This window comes from Netta rufina (assembly GCF_964035555.1).
Source record: "Netta rufina genome assembly, chromosome: 9".
Lineage (NCBI taxonomy): Eukaryota > Metazoa > Chordata > Aves > Anseriformes > Anatidae > Netta > Netta rufina.
In genome coordinates, this window is record NC_140132.1 from 12,815,614 (window position 1) to 12,835,770 (window position 20,157).

Consider the following 20,157-nt stretch of genomic DNA (forward strand, 5'->3'; position numbering starts at 1 on the left):
CTGCACTTCAGTGCTTTCAAAATCTGTTTTATTCAGCAATTCCACTACAAACTTTCTGTCTGTCTGTGATAAAATGCCCTCTTCACTCACTTGGTTCTCTGTGTTGGAAATACTGCTAGTTAATGTTAAATCTTCAACACCCACTTCACCTTCTGACTTTGTAGTTTGTAATTCATGTTTACTTGGTGCTATTTTTATTTTGGAAGACGCTTCTAACTGCACCTGCCAGCTAAATTCTGTTCGCCTTGAGCACTTAAGTTCATGGAAGGTTGTTTCTGCCTTTGCTTTAGGAAGACTACAGCACAGATTTGGTTTTTCTGTAAAAAGGCAGTTTGAATCCAAACAAGTTTCTCCAGTTACATCACTGGCAACAGATTCTGTCTCTGATGCACTCTCGTAAGGTTCAGTTTTTACATCTGACAAAGATCCACTCTGATGTGACAGGGTCTCAAAATAATCTTCATCTGTGTCTTGGCTGGATCCTCGTATCTCCAACTCTATTGTGCTTGGAGTAGAAGAACTCAGATCATCTTCAAACTCGCCTTCACTGATGTAGTTGTCAACTGGCTCTGGGGTCTATGAATAAACAGCAAAGAATTATTTAACAATGATTTATTAGAAAAGGAACTTAAAAACACAATGGATTTAACACACACTGATATCTTCAGAAGTTATACTTGACATTTTACCTATTGATGGTCCTGAGGTCTTCATATTTCTTAGTTTTTCTTTCTTACTGCTTCTTAATTAATTGTTGTTTGTTTGTTTTTCATTTTAATATTTATTTATGCAGAGGCCAAAATTTAACTTTTGGCTACAGCTTTCATAGCCCACTACCAAAACACATTTCACATTCAAATAAGTCAAATGGAAAACATCCCTTGCCAGTAGATCTAAAAAATCTAATTGATCCATCTTCAAATCTAAGGAGGCAGTTTATGCCATAAAACAGAGAAGTGATTGTCATTGTCCAAATTACACAAATGTAACAAATACATACAGAATGGTCTTGCGCTTAGATAACTGGATACTACCCATACCAAAGCCTGAACCAAAGGTGAAAGAAGTCTTTGATGTCATTTTGCAGAAGGCTTATACCAGGAGCACTACATATTTCAGTTATCAGAGCACATCCAAATCAGTGACTGAAAGCAAAAAGATCAAAACCATACTATCAACATTAGGAAATGTCTTTTTTGCATCATGGGATCATGTCAATCTTCGTCTTTAACCATCAGAAAGAAACCCAGATATTTATTTCTCAAATATAAAGCAGAAAATGAAATCACAACAAGATTTCTTGAGGTAAAAATAGTACTTGCTCTCTGTCAGCTTCAGGTACAACTATTGTCAGAAGTTCTCCAGATGTACCAAATTAAAAAAAAAAAAAAAAAAAAAAAAGTAATGAACAGTGAAAGACTTTTCTAAAAACACACACCCACACAAATATGCAGCAGCCACCAAATTAGAACACAAGGTCCCTTGGCCTCAGTCACATGTCACCTTCATCAGGGTGTTTCATCACAGAGGAGACCTCACATTTATGGGAAGTCAAATTCCAAATCACAGCAAAGGGCATGTCACAGAGTTTACAATTATAGAATCCAAAACACTCAGGGTAAATTGGAAAAGGTAAGTCACTAGGAAAATAGGGTTATTTCCAAGTGGGAGTTGTGGTAAGCCAAGGAAACGGGATAGATTTGAAATAGATGAAAAATTGGAGAGAGAAGGGAGATCTGTCAGTTCTGGAAAAAGAAAAAAAAAAAAAGAAAAAAAAAATTTTTTCTTCCTCATCCAGTTTTGAACACTCAAGACATCTCTGATAAGCCTCAGTGAGAAGACTGGTATTTTCTCTTGACAGAAGAAGGAAAATATTAACTGAATGGAGGAGAGAGGGCAGGATTCAACACTTCCAAGTCCACACAACTAAACCTGACCATATTGCAACATAACTGCAGCATGAGTCAGGTAACCAATAGAGCAACTTGTCCTTTACTTTATGCAGTCAGTGATACACATAATGGAGGTCCTTGAGTAAAGTCAAGTCCCACTACCACCAGGACAGATATGAGCAGCATTAAGGCAGCACAGACTAGCATTTCACATAATGATTGAGCAGCATGAACCGTGAGCAGTTGGCTCACACGGCAGTGAGTACAGCAGCAGCTGTTCAGCAGTAACAGCACTGCCTCTCCCACAGTGTGCTGAGCACAAATTTACAGATGGCAGTAAACTAAGATAAGAACTGTTCAGGCAAGTAGGAACAAAGTAATGAAGATGCCCAACTGTCCCCAAGGATAATTATGAATTACATTAAAAAAAAAATAGGGCATAGATCTCTTGCAGTCCAAGTTAAATTGAACCACAGGAGGTTTCGTCATCATATGAAGGAGAACTTCTTTATGGTTCAGGTGACAGAGCACTGGAACAGGCTTCCAACCTCAACCACCCTGTGATTCTGTGTGATTCATAAAGTCACTAAAACAATACATCTCCCTCTTCTGCAAGAGACGTGGGAGCTTGTTATTTCTCCCAGACAATGCACTTACTTTTTGCTGAAAAAGAAAATCTCAAAGCCAGTATTTGTGAGAACTTGCACTACGCTAACAGTGGCACGAGGAAACAACTTTCAGATGTCCTTTGTGTAAGTGTCCTGCTCTAGTTTTATTTAATGCCTCCACTAGAAAGCCTCCAAAAAGCTAAGCAATTCCGAAATCAGTAGGACTATGCAAGCAATTGCATAAGGCTCTGGCAGCTACCACTGCTCAAGGTGGTAGTGCCAGATGAAGGCAAGAGGGAGATGGGGTTGCAAGCAAAGGCCACAAAATTGTGCAGAACCAGTGGAATATCAAAATATTTTAACAGCAGTTGGCAAAAACTCAGTACATTTCCCCTCCTGTCAGCTCGAGTGAAGCATTCCACTTCTGTTCAGTGAGTGCTTCAACATTACAGCCCAACAACCTGGCTCCAGAGGTAAATCTGGACCCCCCCAATGATAATTGGTTAGTAGAGGACTACATCAGCAAAAAATGCCACAAGCAGGTGGCCTGCTGCACTCCACACAGCTTCTCTGATTCCTTTCAGCAAGCCAGTTCCAACATGAAAACACTGTTGTAACCCAAAGCCAAAACCATTACCTCCCTGCTTCGACATTAACACTTCTACTACCGCATACTGCTTAGCAGAAATCTTAGCCAAAATATGTTGGCTGAGGTGTAGTAGTAGTTTCTACCAACTGCATCGTCTGGGTGCCATCTAGAGGCTGCAATAAAGAGCCTGGTCAGACTCAGCTTGCGCAAATACATACTCCCTTTAATAAATGCAAGCTGCATTCCAGTCTCTTACTGTGCTGCAGGTCAAGCATCTCACCAACAAATCCCTCAGAACTGCTTTAGCTTCAGCCAGAGGGATGCCCAGCAGATGAAATGATGAGGCAGCAAAGAGGCATAAAGATTTACTGAAGTAAAAGTAGAAGATAATATGCAAGAACTGCAGTTTGTGCCAGAAGTACATTTTTATTGATGTAGCAATACCAGACATAATTACTAAGAAAATATTTGTAGATATATTCTCACAAGTACATCCAAAACTGACAGCCTGTTTGCATCAAAAGAAATACTGGATTTTAGCAAAAGCACTAACTACATAGGTTCACCCTTGAAATGTAGAATAATAAAATATATCAATAATTAATAATGTAACTGTTCTAAAACATATTAAAAAATCATTTCTTGGTCAATCAAAGAATATAATAGGGCAAATAAAATTTGGACATGAACAGCAAAAAATTCAGACTCAAAAGCAGCTTCCCTGCACTTTGAAGCTATCTACTTTCATGGCGTTGCAATACTCCCTCTGCTGGCTAATGTGAAAGCGAAAACTGCTTCATTGCACGTCTGCCTTCAACACATGAAAGGCCTACATTGCTGGATTTGATTATCTTTCCATGAAATTAGTATTTTTTGCTTGTCTTACAACACCAAGTAAATATTCTACTACCCTCCCTCCATTTCTTTAAATAGAAAAGAGCTCGGGACTGTCTCAGAAGAAAACAAAACAAAAACAACAACAACAGACACACACACACAAAAAAAGTTGCCATGTTCACATCTACATCTACACGTGCTTTTATCTAAATTTTACCATTAACCTTTCTCTAAGGATAGATGCTCTTGCATGAGGTTTAAGCTCTTTGGTAGAAACAACACTTAGCTCTGTGCAGACCAAAATTCCTGCCCAAAATTTATGTGAATCCTTCTCCAAAGACAGAGTTCATGCTGAACTCTTGAGCTGTGTGGCTAGACAACTTTCAATTACTAACACCCGTCTACTAACAGAAACCTGTATACTCTTAAAAAGGGGATCCTGGCCTCCTGTTCCCTGTTAGATGAACACAGCACAGTTATTTTTACTTCAGAGCATTTAAGAACATGCTTGAACAGTTTGCTGAGTAGGAACTTTAGGATTCTTGGTGAAACAAATGGAGACTTGGGTCTAGCAGACCAAGCAGTGTGTGCTGTGCTGACTTGTATTTCTGTAACTTCTTTCTGTAAACTTGCTGCAATCACCTTTTTTTTTTTTTTTTGAGTACATTTAAACATATTTACTTTTTTTTTTTTTTTTTTTTTAAGCCTTTCTGTTTTCTTGAGTGCCATTGAGAAATTATACAACGGATGCTGAATTTAAGGAGTAGAAAGACAACAAATATTTTAAAGACAGGGCAATCTCCTCTGAAGAAGAAAGCTACTGAAAAAGGACTCCATTAAATACAAGGTGTGGTCCAAAAAATCCTAAGTGTATGTGTGCAAATGTAGCCACAAGATATCAGATAATATTTTCTCAATGACCAGCAATTCAGTGCCCAAGCAATGAAGTTGGAGGTCAAGTGCAAAGTGATGAGATACATGGCTTGTTTATCTTACAAATTAATCTAATCACTCATCCCACTTTCAGAAACTTAGGTTTTCTTTGTTTAATCAAGAAAATCAGTCTACAGACAGTTATAAATCAGACTGTTAATTAAAAGAGCACTTTGATGGAAAGAGCCTTTGTGAAACCTGAGAGACACAAGGCAACGATTGATACAAAGTCCTGCATTTCTTGATCTCCTCGTCTGTCTTGACCTCCTCATGATGGAAACACCATCAGAGATTTCCCATTTCACTCAGCCACCACATTTCCCTCTTGATTACATTGTTTTGCTTTTGAACTACTATTTCTGTTGTCATGCTACTCCTTTTGATCAGGCCTGTTGCAATATTATCACACCAAACCCCCTTCTTCTGACATGTTTTGCCTCTGGGTTGCTGGGTACTACAAAGCCCATGACCTAACTGAGTTAAGTGCTTGATAAACATGCTGAGAGTCTATGCCTCAGTGTTTATAACTAAGATAAAGGGAGGGAAATAGGGGTACGGAGGAAGCACTGTCTTCATTTTATAGATTCAGAGTAAATTACTCTCTCAGGACATACCAGGGCATCTGCTCCAGAGCCAGGAATTCAACCATCTTAGCTCATTATTTTTAACTTTTCATTTCTCAGTTGAGTCTAATGCCACTCTGAGGCTTGAGGCCTTCTCACACAGACTACTACATAAACAGAGAAGAAAATTTCAAGGGCAACAAAGAAAGAAACACGACTAAAAGGTATGTGTATATATCAGCCATGTACTCACAGGGCTGACAGAACTAAAATGTGCCTAGCACACTTCACTGGAGGCAATGAAACCACATCTGCTCTAGGCCTGATCTGCAGCTGAAACGTGTGATCAGAGGGCACTGCTCCTCCTCAAACTCAAACCTTTTCTACATCCACATAGCACAGTGAGAGGAGCAAAGCAAACTTTTGCTGTTGAGTGTTTGCCGTGGTTTCAGATGGACTGAAGCTGAGGTGTACTGCATGCTACAGCACGTGGGCACATGCATTTCAGCTCTTGGGATTCAGGAAATGACTCAAGTGCCTTTTTTTTTGTGTAGCTGGTCAGTACCCAGCATAATGCCTTACTTCTCCTTTGACCTTGGGTATCTGATTTCACCTCTGTAAAACAATGGTAACACCTCCCTACCTCAGAACTGTATTTGTAAATATAGGCTTAAGTGACTGTACACAGGAGAATGAAATCCCCTGATTCATGAGATGAATTGAGGTCACATAAGCCCTGCCTTATTTTTCAAGATCCACAAGGGTTGTATGATTCTGTATGACCAAAATGCCCCTTTCTCTTAACATCCTGTGAGATCCTGCCCATTCTCAGAAACCTTTTATCACAGTGATGACTTAATTTGATGTCATTTGATTTGACTTTGATAATTTATACTATCTCACTACATGTGTGAATTAGTATAACTGTCAGCTGAACTTTTGCCACAAGACTCCTGTCTCATTCATGTCAATGGCTTCGAGGGATTTTCTGACATTCCCAACATTACACATGGCTTAAACAATAGAAACAGTAATTATAGTGGCATGGGAAACTTCCGCTTGACAAGGGAGAGGCCTCAGTTGTAGCCCTTCAAAAAAGGCTTGATGTGTATCCTACATCAGCATACGCAGAACAACTGGCAGTAGTCAAAAGAACAAGAATGATCTAGGCTGAATAAGCTATTGGCAAAGATTGAAAGAACAGTGGTAATCTAGACAGATAATACAATGTGAAAACTGTCTTTAACTGCTGCTACAAAGTAGTAATCTCTCCAAATGTATACAACAAGATGGATAAAACATGACCTAAGGGACTTGAAGCAGAGTAGCTTTAAGTTAGATAAAAGTTTAAAAACAAAACAAAACAACAACAACAACAACAACAAACAGACACCCCCCCCAAAAAAAAGAAAAAAAAAAAAAAAAAAAAAAAAAAAAGAAAAAGTACAGATAATAAAAAACCAGCAGTGGATTGTCTGGGGGCAGCATGGAGTAGCCAACACTTTCTGCCTTTAAGTACAGATTAGATACACATCTGAGAGGAATGACACTGGTAGAGCTGATCTCCAGTGGAAGGACAGATGAGAAGACCTATTTTGGCTCCTCATAGTCCTCTAATTCGGTAATTACTAATTTGAGGATGATCATTCTGTTATTTTACTGCAATACACAGGCCCAGGGGAATATGCCATTGTAACACTGAAGTGACACAGAAGAGCAGTCATATGCAAAGACTCCTTTAGCAATTCAGACCTATAGTAACCGGGATTGCCCTGCAACTGTAGCAACCACATGTTAGTTGCAGAGCTCAGGAATGGCCCAAGAATGTCCACTGAAGAGAGGAGAGGTCTAGAAAGCATGACTTGCAAGAAAAGACTGTAAGAACCAGCCCCACTGCTTAGCCTACAACAGATCTCACACTGCAAAATGGCATGTACCACCCAACCCTTACAACTTTGTTTTTTTCAATCATGCCTCAGAACTGCAATATGGCAAAGACAGAAGAAGGGATAGAAATTGTCATCAGTATCTTAGGTCCTTTAGCACAGCACAACTCTGTTTTGGCACATCTGCCCTACAATCTGAGTTTTGCCTTTATCTCCTGGGAGAATGGCTAGTATGGTGGCTCTTCCACCAGCAGGGAGAACTATATATCCCTGACTAAGATCACAAATTGTATGTCTGGGTTTTCAGGTGAAGGAATTGCTCCTTGGTCCATCATACCTATTTATTACCAAGGGAGATTCTAGGATCACAGCTAAAGTGTTTATTTTGGCTTCCTTAAACTTTAGGTGCTTTTAGACACTGTGGTGGTTTTTTGTTTGTTTGCTTGTTTTGTTGTTTTGTTTTTAATGGAAAGAATAGAAACTGAATAGAAATGGTGCCCCAGAAAAATGTTATCTTCATGTACATGTTACTCATTAGCTCAGTGAAAAGGAGTTGTTTTCCAGCATTGTAAGGTTAGAGATAGGACTCGAGGAGATGAGGCAAACTACACTAATTCATCACACCCAATTTCTCAAACTGGGCAATGTGCAGAAAAGAAAAAGGTCTTGCAGAAGAGAATCCAGGGCAGCAGAACTGTGAGCCGAAGGCAGGGCTGGGTGTGGTTCTATCAAGCCTTTCCTTCCTCAGTTGTTCCCAGGCTCCCCCACCGCCCTGTATTCCAAGCTGCATGTTGGCAAAAAGCCACTCCATGCGGCAGGGAATACACAGCCACAGGTGACCAAGATCCAATCACTCGATCCATACTGTAATCCATCACCTATCCAGCACTAGCTTTAACACATAGAAAGATTTGGAAGCTTAGCCACAGAGGTGTTCTGCTTAAGCCAAAATCCAGCTTTCAGCCCTGAAGAATCAGGAATGTAGTAACTATAGCCTCCTCCCTGATGATTCTGCTTGGCACAGCACTGATTCAAAATCATCACCAGGCCAAAAAAAAAAAAAAAAAAAAAAACCTTGTAAAAGTCGTGTCTCATTTGACAACATCTTAAGATCATTTCAAGAAAAATGGCACACAGATTTCATGAACATCCAAAAAGCTGTAAACTTCAGTTAACAAAACAGACCTCAACTTTGTTTTTAACCACAAAGATCAAGTGACATTTAAAAGGAAACAAAAAGATGCAAATCATACATTTTCAAGTCTTTCAAGATCCTGCTGTCATTGTTCCAGGTCAGAATACTTCTCAGTACAGTTCATTTCTCTTTAGTCAGCCTTTTCACTTGTTTCAATGCTGAGCATGCAAAGAGCAGCAGGCATCTTTAGCCTCAATCATTTTTTCATTACCTGTCAGTAATAGTACTAACAACAGGCATTATTACATTATGGTTGTGTTAGAGGTACAATATTCAATTGTTCAGGTCAACCTAAACATTTAATTACATTATGGTAGCTTATCACAGATAATTGCCTTGGGGAAGACAGGGCAGCTGCAAGGGGATGCAGCTTGCCTGTTCAGCTCACAGCATGGAATTCAGCGATGACAAAACAAACAGCACAGTGAGATACTCCTAAAAACCATGCACAAATCCTATTTCCTCTTGGGTTTTTAAAGAGAGACTCCTTCAGCTTGCATCAGTGCAGTGCCAGTTCCACATACACTGTGCCTTGGCTTCTATTATTTTACTGTCACTTTTGCTAATAGCTGTCCTCTCCTCAGCTCTGTCTCCACCAAGTTTTCTACAGAAGCATTATCACTGTTTCCATTCTTCCCAACCCTGTTATTATATCACATTATACAAATGGCTAGTTCCACATATCTGCCAGAGAGATACCAAGCAGAGCGTGGTTGTCAAAGACCTTGCTGAAATAATGTTTTCTAATGAAAAAGATAGGGAAGAAGGAGGGAGGGAGGGAGGGAGCGAGGGAGGGAGGGAGGGAGGAGCTGATCCTCCTGTCTTCTGACGCTACATATAAGAAGCTGAGACTAAAGTAGAGCAGAATACTGTGGATAGATATGTTACAGCGCAACTTAAATGACAACCTTATTTCATAGATGGACTCCAATCTATGATGCTCATTGGCCTGTCCCCTCCCTATGTGTTATTAATTATGCTCTTTCTTTACAGATAGCTGCATAAATCTGATGCTTCATCACACAAATATTATATTCTAAATCACACTGGCTATGGAATGATGGCTTCCACAAATCTTAGCTCTTACAGAAATTAATTATTTTCCTACAGGTTATGAATAGCTAAGATTTTTTAAGGCAGTAGACAGCCTTGTCTAGTACAAATTCAAAACTCTGTTACTAGCACTATTTCTCTGCCAACTTCTGGTAAAAGCCTCCAGCCAACACAGCAATACACCAGGAACAGTGCAGACACTGCTTTCACAATTGTTAAGACCTCACCAAAAGCCTTTCTGCAGTATTTCAGTCTTGCAAAAGACAAGGTGCCCTTGTTTAGTTTTCTGTCACTCTTCTCCAGCCACTTGATAACCAACAGCCTACCTCGTAGCTCCTGACGCTCCTATGGTTTGTATTTGAAGAGGAAGGACTCAGTTGCCAGCCCAAGTGCTGCCTCTCCATAACTGCTGCAGATGACATTGGACTGTGATAAGAAAGGATGAATTGATTTTGCTTCTCTTGGTGATATTTTGTTGTGAGGTCTGGGAATTTTTTCTGTCCCCAGTAGTACCATAGTTTACAGCAATTATCATTTCTCATCTGCCAGGTTTTACTACTGCCACTCCAATTCTCCCACTCCTTTGTCAGTACAGAAGTAAAACCTGGGTGAGTTTTCCGCAACACTCTCTCCATCTGCGATCCCAGCTCCATTGCCCAGGCCAGAGTCAAGGTAGGAAGTTACATCAAGAGTTTCTCCCGAATTCACCAGTCCGCTGCTTTGTCAATTAGCTGATCCAGGATCAGCTCATCCTGCCAACAGCCAAAAGCACAGGCTGATGCCAATTCTTGCAGTGCCAAATCAAAAGGTCATGAAAGTCTCACCTCACTGTTGTGTCCGCTGTCTGAACGGAAACCTCTGTAATTCCACACTCTGCCTGGATTGTTTCTTTGAAGGAGACAGCTGAAATCAGGGTTGTAGAAACCTTCTGATCTTTCACATCCAAAGACTGGAGAATACATGTAGTCCTTATGGAGTCTTCAGGTTTCACTCATCAGTTTAATATATCAGCCAAATCTCCTGATCAGCCAATGACATCAGGGCCTAAGAGATTTCACAGTTTGCAATTTGTGTGCTATAATCCAGCCACAACATGCAACTGGAGCTCCTCAGTCTTCACTGCCACCACCGTATAGGTCCAAGGTATTCCCACTACCTCTGAACAAGAGCATGGAGGCACATCACAAATGCTTTGACTCATGTCACAAGGAAGATACTCCTTGTCATGTAAAAGATTCCTGCCTTCCAGCACGAGATGTCCAGCTGGGCAGGAAATACAGTGCTCCTCCCATGCAGGCAGAGACTGGGGGGAAGAGAGCATGGGTGGAGAAAACTGAATGGACATGGGAAGGAAACAAGAAGATGAAATGGAAAGACTCTCACCTGGTAGGAACAATCCATTTAACTAAAAAAACAAAGCCTGAAGGCAACTGAAGAAGCTCAACTGGAGAACTAACCTGGGTAGGATATGGGTCTAACATACTGGAACATGGGTTTAAATTATCCATCAGTACCCATTATGCTGGTTTACTTCCTTCACGTCCTTACTTCTACTTCTTAATTAATGGAACTCTAATTAAAAAGTGAATGTTGCCAAAAGCTAGTAAACAAAAAAGACATGAGAGGAGATGGATTGTAGTTTACATTAAAAAAAAACAATGATAGTCATTTCAATTAGTGCACAGATGGGCAAGAAAAGAATAGATGTAATTGCAGAGCCTTTTGTCTGAATTCCTATGAGGTTAAAACTCTTAGCAGTTCTTTACTGAAGCTCCACAAAACTACCAGTGAAATACACTGATGATATCAGGTAATGTTAATAGACAGTGAAGTTTCAGCAGCATAAGCAGCTTTTAAAGTATTTTCTTAAGTGCAAGTTGCTATTCAAGCACATCTGAGGTATATGAAGAAATATTTCCTTTCCTAAAAGATTAGATGACCCAGAAGAATAACTGTGCTGAAGGGATGCAGAGAAACTCTGAATCCCAATATTCCAAATCTATTTCTGGACCAAATGAGATCCTTTAACATATCCTTTTCACATCACATTTCATTCCATCCCCGGGTCTGTAGTCACATAAAGAAAGGGAACTCAGAGACGTTACATGTTTTGCTCTTGACAATAAATGAGTCAAAGCCAGAAGAAGCAGTTAGGGCTTCAGTGTCCCAGTTCACTTTATTCAACTGCTCATTTAACCCTGTATTCCTCCTGCAGCTCTACTTATGGAATCATACTGCAGGTAGTCACAAGATGTCACCATCCCAGCTCTTGATAACAACCAACCCCATTTAAAGAAAACCCTATTTGAAAAGAGTTATCTGCCTGAGGATCCTGAGCTACAAGCTTGTGGCAGCTGACAGCATGCTCTGTAGAAGCCTCACAATGTGTTTGGTGTATTTTTATCCTACTGATCTACTGATCGCTGACTGACACAGGATGTTGGGCTAAATGGAGCAGACTACAGACCCATCTGGCCACTGTGGCCATTTTTATTGCCTCATTTCACAGAAAAGGAAACAAATTCAAATAGGATGATGTCAAAAAAAGTTACCTCCTTCATGAAATTTCAAGACGGATTTTTAAACAGAGACCTTATTCTTGATGTCTTCTTTAGAAAAGCTGCCTTAAAAAATCACTATTCAAAGACTTTTGTTGTGTAGTAGGGAAAGTCAAACAAAGTAATCAGGTTGGGTTAAGTGTAAATACACTGCAGAGTGGCTTTGTGTACTTCAATTGAAATTGTAACGTCTTTTCAAATCAAGAGGTCTTGATCTCTACAAGGTAGTGGGTCTAATACAAGCCATCTGACCTTGCTCTAATATGACTACAAATAATTGGACTTACTTATCTTAGATGTCCAGAAAGCCTATCTCGCACCCACAGAGCATATAGGGCTCCTTAATCATGACTGAGTGACCCTCCAGGAGATCACTGCTATCCATGAATGAGACAGTTGACAACATCTTTTGTGAAAACTTTTGTGAAAGTAGTTTGCTCCTTGCCATCCCCTTTCCTAGGAGCCACCAGGTGAAACCCACCAACTGACTGAGGAGGAACAGAAAACCTGCTTGGGAACAGAATGGTAACAGCAGTTGGACAACTGGGTCCCAGGTAAATTGAGCCAGCAGGTCTGATACACACTCTGTACTCAGACACACCCAGTGCTTTTTTGTTGTTTCTGTTTCTTTGCTTTAATTATGAACCATTCCCAAATGAAAGCATTTATGCAGATTAACTATAAAGTATACATATTTTCTCATGAAGACACCCAAAATGCCTAGTAGAGCATTTTGTTACTACTAAGCTGTTAGGAAGTTTGCTCCTTTTTGAGGTTGTAATTATCCTCCTCAGAGTTCTGCATTCAAAGTCTGCGGGAATGCCAGGATAATTGCTGAGGAAAAGCAGAGTGCCCCACCTGCTATCTAACTTAGGAGAAAACAGACAAGCATGTGTGACTGCTTCTTGTTTAGACAAAAGTTCAGTGAAGAGAAAGAGGTGACCGAATAGGGGAAGAAGACCTTTCCATGAGCCCCAAAAGAGTGGCTGCCCTGGAGATTTACTGGCGAGAAGGAGAGAAGATGTATTCATCCAAATTATAGAGATCTCCTTCAGAAAACCCTCCTTACAAGCGTTCTGCCTATAAGGCAGGCAAGGTATGTCAGTAAGGCACAGTCACCGCTGTGCACGTTCTGCTCCATGTCATAGAGGAAGTGATTGGCAGCAGAAAGGAGAGCTCTGTGTTCAGTGCTCGGTGTTCACCTGTGTGGGCAGGATGCCACTGAAAGAGGAAATCATTAATCCTATTGATACAAGTGATAACACTCCCCAGATTCACACAGACATCACTGCCAACAACTCTTTCAGTGACAGGAGCAGTGCTGTCTAGACAAATGGCATTAGCGTTCAGGACACTTACCTAGGCTCTCCTCATTAGCAGTGCAACCCTGACAAACTAGAAAGAGCTGGCTGCACCCTAAGCTTCCATTTACTCTGGCATCACTGTTAAGACATGATTAAGCCCTATTATGATAAGAACACCAGTGGGACAGAAATATGCAAATAAACTGTGGATCATATTTAAAATGATGCATAAATATCATTCTGAAGCATCACCTAAAACTTCTTGTCTACAAACACATACCACAAGACAAACCAGAGCAGGCAGATCAGATATTTCTGCTCTCCATCATACTTGAAATTCTGCTGACTTGGGAATATAAACAACCCTATCACATTGCAAAGAAGAAAAATAGCAGCTTCAATGGAAAATATGATGTTTTCATCAAGCCCTTCTGTTTTGTAACTAGTACTTTTCTCCACGTTAGTGTGACTGAACATAAGTTTTCAGCACTGATTACAGCTGCCTTGCAGAAGAGGCATTCTCTCTGTCAATGCCCACTCACTTCTGTGTTGCTGCTCAGAGGAGGGACTGCACACTGCTCATGTACCAGGAGGTATTCCGCTGGAATTAGGAATACCAGAAACACGGAACAGTGCTTTGCTTGTAATACTTGATGCCACTGATTAAAACCAAGAGCACTGCAGTTTATTTGCACTCCCTGTAAATAAAGTGCTCTAATTGTATAAGGTTATCATGGGAAATTGAGGAACAAAACCTTTTCTTTAACAGATATTAAATTGTGTGCTGCCTGGTTATAGAAGATAAGGCCCATGAGTGCAATATGAACAGGAAAGGACAAGATATCCAGATTGTCTCTGGAAGGCCTATTGGCTGAAAACCATATATTAGCTTATGCGTCTACATGGCTTTGTGGGCACAGAAATACTCAAAATATGTTTATAATTGTATGTTTCACTAATGAATCTGCACTTTTAAAAATTGGTGTCATCTCTCTTCATTCACCAGCCTCTTCATTTTCCCTGCCTTTCCCATTTCAGTAAATTTATTTTAGGAGCTGTATTTGAATGCCATAGGGAGTTTGCCACAGATTTATCCTTATTCCCTGTAGTTGTAAACTGCACGTTTCCATAGGCTGGCTCTAATGTGAGCAGCATTTCTCCAGTTCTACCCCAGTACTCCCAGGACTGTGGAACTCTGTCCTTCAGGCACGTTTGCTGTGAAGCACGCTCTTCACCTTGAGACCTAATGAAAGTCATTTGGATCTCAATGGCTTAGAAACACACCACTGAAATAATCCTGACCACATCTCCTGGCCTTTTGTCTTCTGCAGGACAGCACCAAGACATCAAAGTTTCTGAGACTGCCCATCTCAGCTTACTGCATTAAATACTCAATAATTAAAGATGGGAGGACAGGGTTTTCACAATGGCTAAGCCTGTTTTAAAACAATTATCTCTGCTCCTCTGAACTGAGGCAGGTAGCCTCAGGGATGATTGATGATAAAAAATGTAGAACTCCTCCCTTGCTGCTCAGCCACAGCCTTTTAGTGAAAGGGATGCAGACATACAACATGCCACACCTATTTCAGTAAATGAAACAGAAGGTTGTTGCAACCACGAGTTCACATACTGACACCACCTTGGTTGAATCTAGCTGGACATGGACCTTGAAAAATGTGAAGTGAGCATCTCATAGCACAGAACAATGGCATCCAACTTTCCCATCACATGCAAGAAAGGAGGCAGCACAGAGAGAATTCAGAATTTGAGATAAGAATGTGACTGCCATATGGCTTGCTGCAATCAGCAATCCACTTCTTAATCCAGAACTGAATTTAAAGACTTTAGTAAACAAAACGATAACAAAAACACTGCTCCCTTTTTCCATATATGTCTTTTAGCATGAAAATACCTATATTTTTAGGAGGAATGCTAACATGAAAGGTGCTCAGAACAGGACCCTCAGTTTAACCTGGCAAAAACGTGTCCAGGCACAGAAAGATCACCTTAGAGCAGGGAGGCTGCCTCTGCCACAGCACTATCTACTGCAGCTGATGTAGAAGCCTACCTGGGACCAAATGAAAAGGGAGGGGGAGAGACCACAGTAGCAGGGGGATAAGTTCTGCACTACCTTCTGTCCTTTGATGCCTGTCTCTCTGAAGAAAAAAACTGAGATTTTGGAAGAAAGGAAGGAATGCCTGATGAAACAGAGAAGGGCCATCTAGGGCCCCATGGAGAAGGAAATAAATATCTCAAAGTATCCAGTAAATGAAAAGAACTAGATGCTGTATGGATTTCTTTACAGGTTTCCTCCAGTGACAACTGTCTAGCTTGCCCAGAAAGCCTAAATTTTTCATTGCAGAGTGGTGTGTGGAAAGAGAGATACTGCAATAATGTCTTTCAGTTCATTTAAGTAAACATAACAAATATTGCAAAGCAGTTCATTTGTCCTCTCAGCAGCTTGATTTGCCCTTTCTGCACACATGTATGCATGTGAAGGAAGACGATACAATAAACACCCTATAGTACTGAGACAGGTCCCATAGGATCAGCTGAAAGGACTTTTTCCCATCACAAACCTCACTGAGCATCAACATCAGGAAAGGCAGAAAAATTTCAAGTGGCACTTTCCCCAGCATAGGCAAATATACTATTAAAATTTTCACTGCAGAATCACATCAACATTGGGGTGTAAAATTAGGATAATGAGTTTAAAAATAAGTTTTGGTTTCTATAAAATTAACAAGATCAGATTTGTAGAAGGCTGGCATTACATTTGGATCCCAGTTAACATTGGGAGCTGCAACAGCACCTTGCAAGCTCATAAAGTCTGACTTTCCAGTTGGCATTTCACAAATTCCTTGCACTGGTGACAACAGCTCACTAGGGGCAAAACAATTAGCTCCTGTGGCAAGCAACGCTATTTAAAGAAGGAGGCGCTGGCAGGACAGACAGTAATTATACACAGAGACTAACACACATAGTAATGTATACATCTATATTTCCCATTTAGAACATAAATAGTGCATTTAAGGAGAGCTGTTAACCCTAGGGTTACATGACAGACAGGATGATTGTTATATTCACTAGAGAAGTAATACCACTAAGAAGAACACAGAAGTCGCAGTATGATGCATTTCTTCAGACCCACAGAACTTCTCATACCAGATGTCAAAGCATTTAATATTAACAACCTGAACGTCCTGGGAACAGCACCGCTTCCCATATTGACAGCATGAAAGGAGGCAGTTCAGTTGGTTACAGTCCAGAAACTCCTGTTAAGTCCCGGAGCCCCTACATTACCACATCAGTTCAGTAGTCTGAACTCAAAACCTGTATCAACAATTTTACAATTACACAGATTCCAGCAGTTTCAAGACTGGAAATATGTGGGGCTAGATCCCCAGGAGTGTTACACTGCCACAAAGACCTGCATCTGGTAAAGTGGTTCAGCTACTTCATGGAGTTTCTCAGTATGATATCACTGCATCGAACAAAGGTGGCAGCAACAAGCCTTCAGAAGGCTTTCTCTTGCCCCTTAGTAAGAGTAAGAAACTAATGGATTGGGCCAGAGAATATAAGAACTCATGCCAGTAACAGCTGCTCACGTAGAGTTGTATTAGTCCAATTCCTACCTACCTCTGTAGATAAAGAAGATTACTGATCGAGTTCTTCAGTGGCTGCTGGACCCAGAGTGCCAACTGATCATTAAACACGTCAGAGAGACAGACACAGTATGGTGAGCTTGATGCAAATGACTGCCCTAGCGAATCACTACTCTTTTCACCGGCTGTGTTTCCCTGAGCTATCACAATAAACATGCTGCTCACTAGAAAGGCTCTCTGATGAGGCAGACAGATTGTGGCTCCAATAGTCCTACCTAGAAGCTTTTAGACAATCCTGTGCATTACTCATCACGCACTTCAGTTTCTGAAATAACTACTTCTTACAAAAAGTGTGATTCAGCAGAACCAGGAATAGCTGAAAGACCTGCTGGGTTGCAACAGAAGCCCTTTCTGTTACTTCTTTAAAAAGAAAAAAAGAGCAGAATCATAAGATAATTGTTTGGGGTCTCTTTTTATTAGTGAACCTTGTACAATTTTAAGATGTCGAATTAAATTTTTTATGGTGTTAGGAATAGGATCACTTTTCAGGTGAGGCAAACATTCAGAACTGTTACTGTACAGTGCAATTCACACAACGTGTGCAACACTGAACTTGGTACAAGTGACGACTTGCACTCTAAAATAAGATGCGCATTTTCCCATGTCCTAACTGCCATTTTCACCTCTGCCCTCTTTTGTTTTCATTACTCACTGGAATAGATGGCTTCTTTCCAAGGCAGAATGCACTGGCTGCTTCACTGCTCAACAGTATGTACCAAGCTGAGATAAACAATGTTCTGATTTAACCTCCCCTCTGGGACACCAGACAATTTAACGTACATGAATTCAGTTGGACTTTGCCAGACTTCCAGCATTACTTTGGCTTGCTTCATGTTATTCCATAATGCTTCTCTCTGTAACATGAACACAATGTGAATCTGAACCCACTGGTATTCACTGTCATTTGACATAACAGGATAAAAGAGAGAACAGGTTTGTTTGTTTGTTTCTGGTTTTGGTGGTGGTGGATTTTTATTTGTCTATTTGTTTTAAAGATCTAGCTATTGCTGCATGTATTTCCAGGGTTTCCTGGGGTATTAGTAAGTACCTCTCTGCCTCTTTTTTTCATTGTACCTATGTACTTACACATGTACTTTCTTCTCCCACACCACTTTCAGTGTTCGAAAACTGAGAAAAAAATCTGACCATGAAGCCTTGGTAGTGCCAGCCTCATAGCAGCTGGAATTATGAGACTGTAACACTGAAATACTAAGGGATAAAGTTGTAACATTCCAATGTCAAAAGCTGCACAGAGATGGAAAAATCTAAGGGGTGCTTTTGCTGATATTTTGATGAATGTCAAATGTTTGGGGAGAAACCTGAAGGTCTTCCTCTGTGTTTTATTTATTTATTTATTTATCTTCCATGAGGTGAAGTAAAGAGAGAAGAGCTTCCTTTTTTAGCCTTAATGAGTAGCCCATTATAGAAAAGCAGACATAGAAGAATCATTCTTGGTTTCACACCCTACAGTCCAACATTTTATTTTATTTATTTCCAGGGAGAAAAAGCTGCAGCGTCAAAAAAAAAAAAAAAAAAAGGAATGAAAGAAAATATGAAAGAGAAGAGGGGAGATGAGAGACAGGAAAAAAGGAAGGGAAAGGAAGATAGCCATGTAATATTCTCAAGGTTATAGTGTGAGAAACAGCACTTAACTGACAAAAGATGGTAAGATACATATTAAGATTGTCAAGTTCAATGCCAAAACCAAAGCACCTGACCACAGTAGGACCAGTTCTGGTATCTGTCTGATCAAGTATACATTTAGCTCTCACTTTCAGCCTTACAATGTGAGTGCAGGATTCGTGCTGTTAACTTATCTGCTGTGGTGTAAAACAAGCACAGGGAATTAAGATAAAACTGAAACCATTAAGTTTCCACAGATGCTGGGTTTCTGAATGAGGCCTTGTATCAAGCTTTCTTGTTAGAGTTCTCAGAAGATGATGGGATGTATCCTGCGACATTTCTTTCTAAAGCTCAGGTCTCTGATGTTTCACATACTGAAATGTACAGTGCTTTGGGATTTCTTCTTCATTTGAGAAAAAAATCCTAACTGTACACCAAGCCAACTGTTGGAGACAGAAAACATATTTCATGTGCTGCAACAACTCTGAGTACATTGCTTTTATTCCCAATACAGCAGACATCAGAGACCAAAGGCAATTTTCAGGCTTGGAGAAGGCTGATGATGAATGTGTCCATGGGGATCTGTGTCTGCACAGTGATCATAGCCCAATACCTTTACTTTCTATCTTCATGATGAACAATCGCTATTTCTGGAGCATTGAGAAGACTGAAGACTGTGTCTTACAGAAAAGCTCAGCGGGTATCCTGGTAACCACTGAACTGCTTGCTGGGGAGGGCAAGCTCCTGGAAGAGGAGACAAATGGACCCTCATGCAGTGGGTGCAGAAGGAAGTTACCTTCCTCAGGCAGTCTTGAAAACTCCACCACATTCAGTACTGGGAGACAGTGCTGAGCTTTAACCTGTGCGTGCCCTTGAGAATCACCCGTGTGAAAGCCTTCCCGCCTCTATGAGGTAACTGTGTAACTATTATTTTTTTTCTCTTAGAGGAAAAAAAGCCTGGCACCACATTATTTAGACAGAATAAAAATGTGCTGACTTAGCATTTAATTATGTCATACACATTATAAACCACAATAATGAAAACACAGGAAAAATTTGGATAGCACTCAGCAATAGCAAGGAATATTGCCAAACCAATTAGTGCTCTCATTATAATTAATCAGGATGGCTCACTGAGGGAAGTATGTCTTATTTATGGAACAGTTGGATAATAATCCAACTAGAGTTACCACACTAAATCCAGTACTAACCAAATATAACAAATTTTATAAATCATACCATACTATATGGTTAGACATATAAATTTGTATAAATTTACTTAAAACAACATACATATTTACTTAAGAATGGGTTCACAGTCATATTATTTTTGGCATTGCACAGTTAATCCTCAATCTTTCTCAAAAGTAATGCATACCATGCTGTATGTTAACATTAAACCACTGTCAAAAAAAAAAAAAAAAAGAATTACTTTTTTCTTTTCCAAAGGA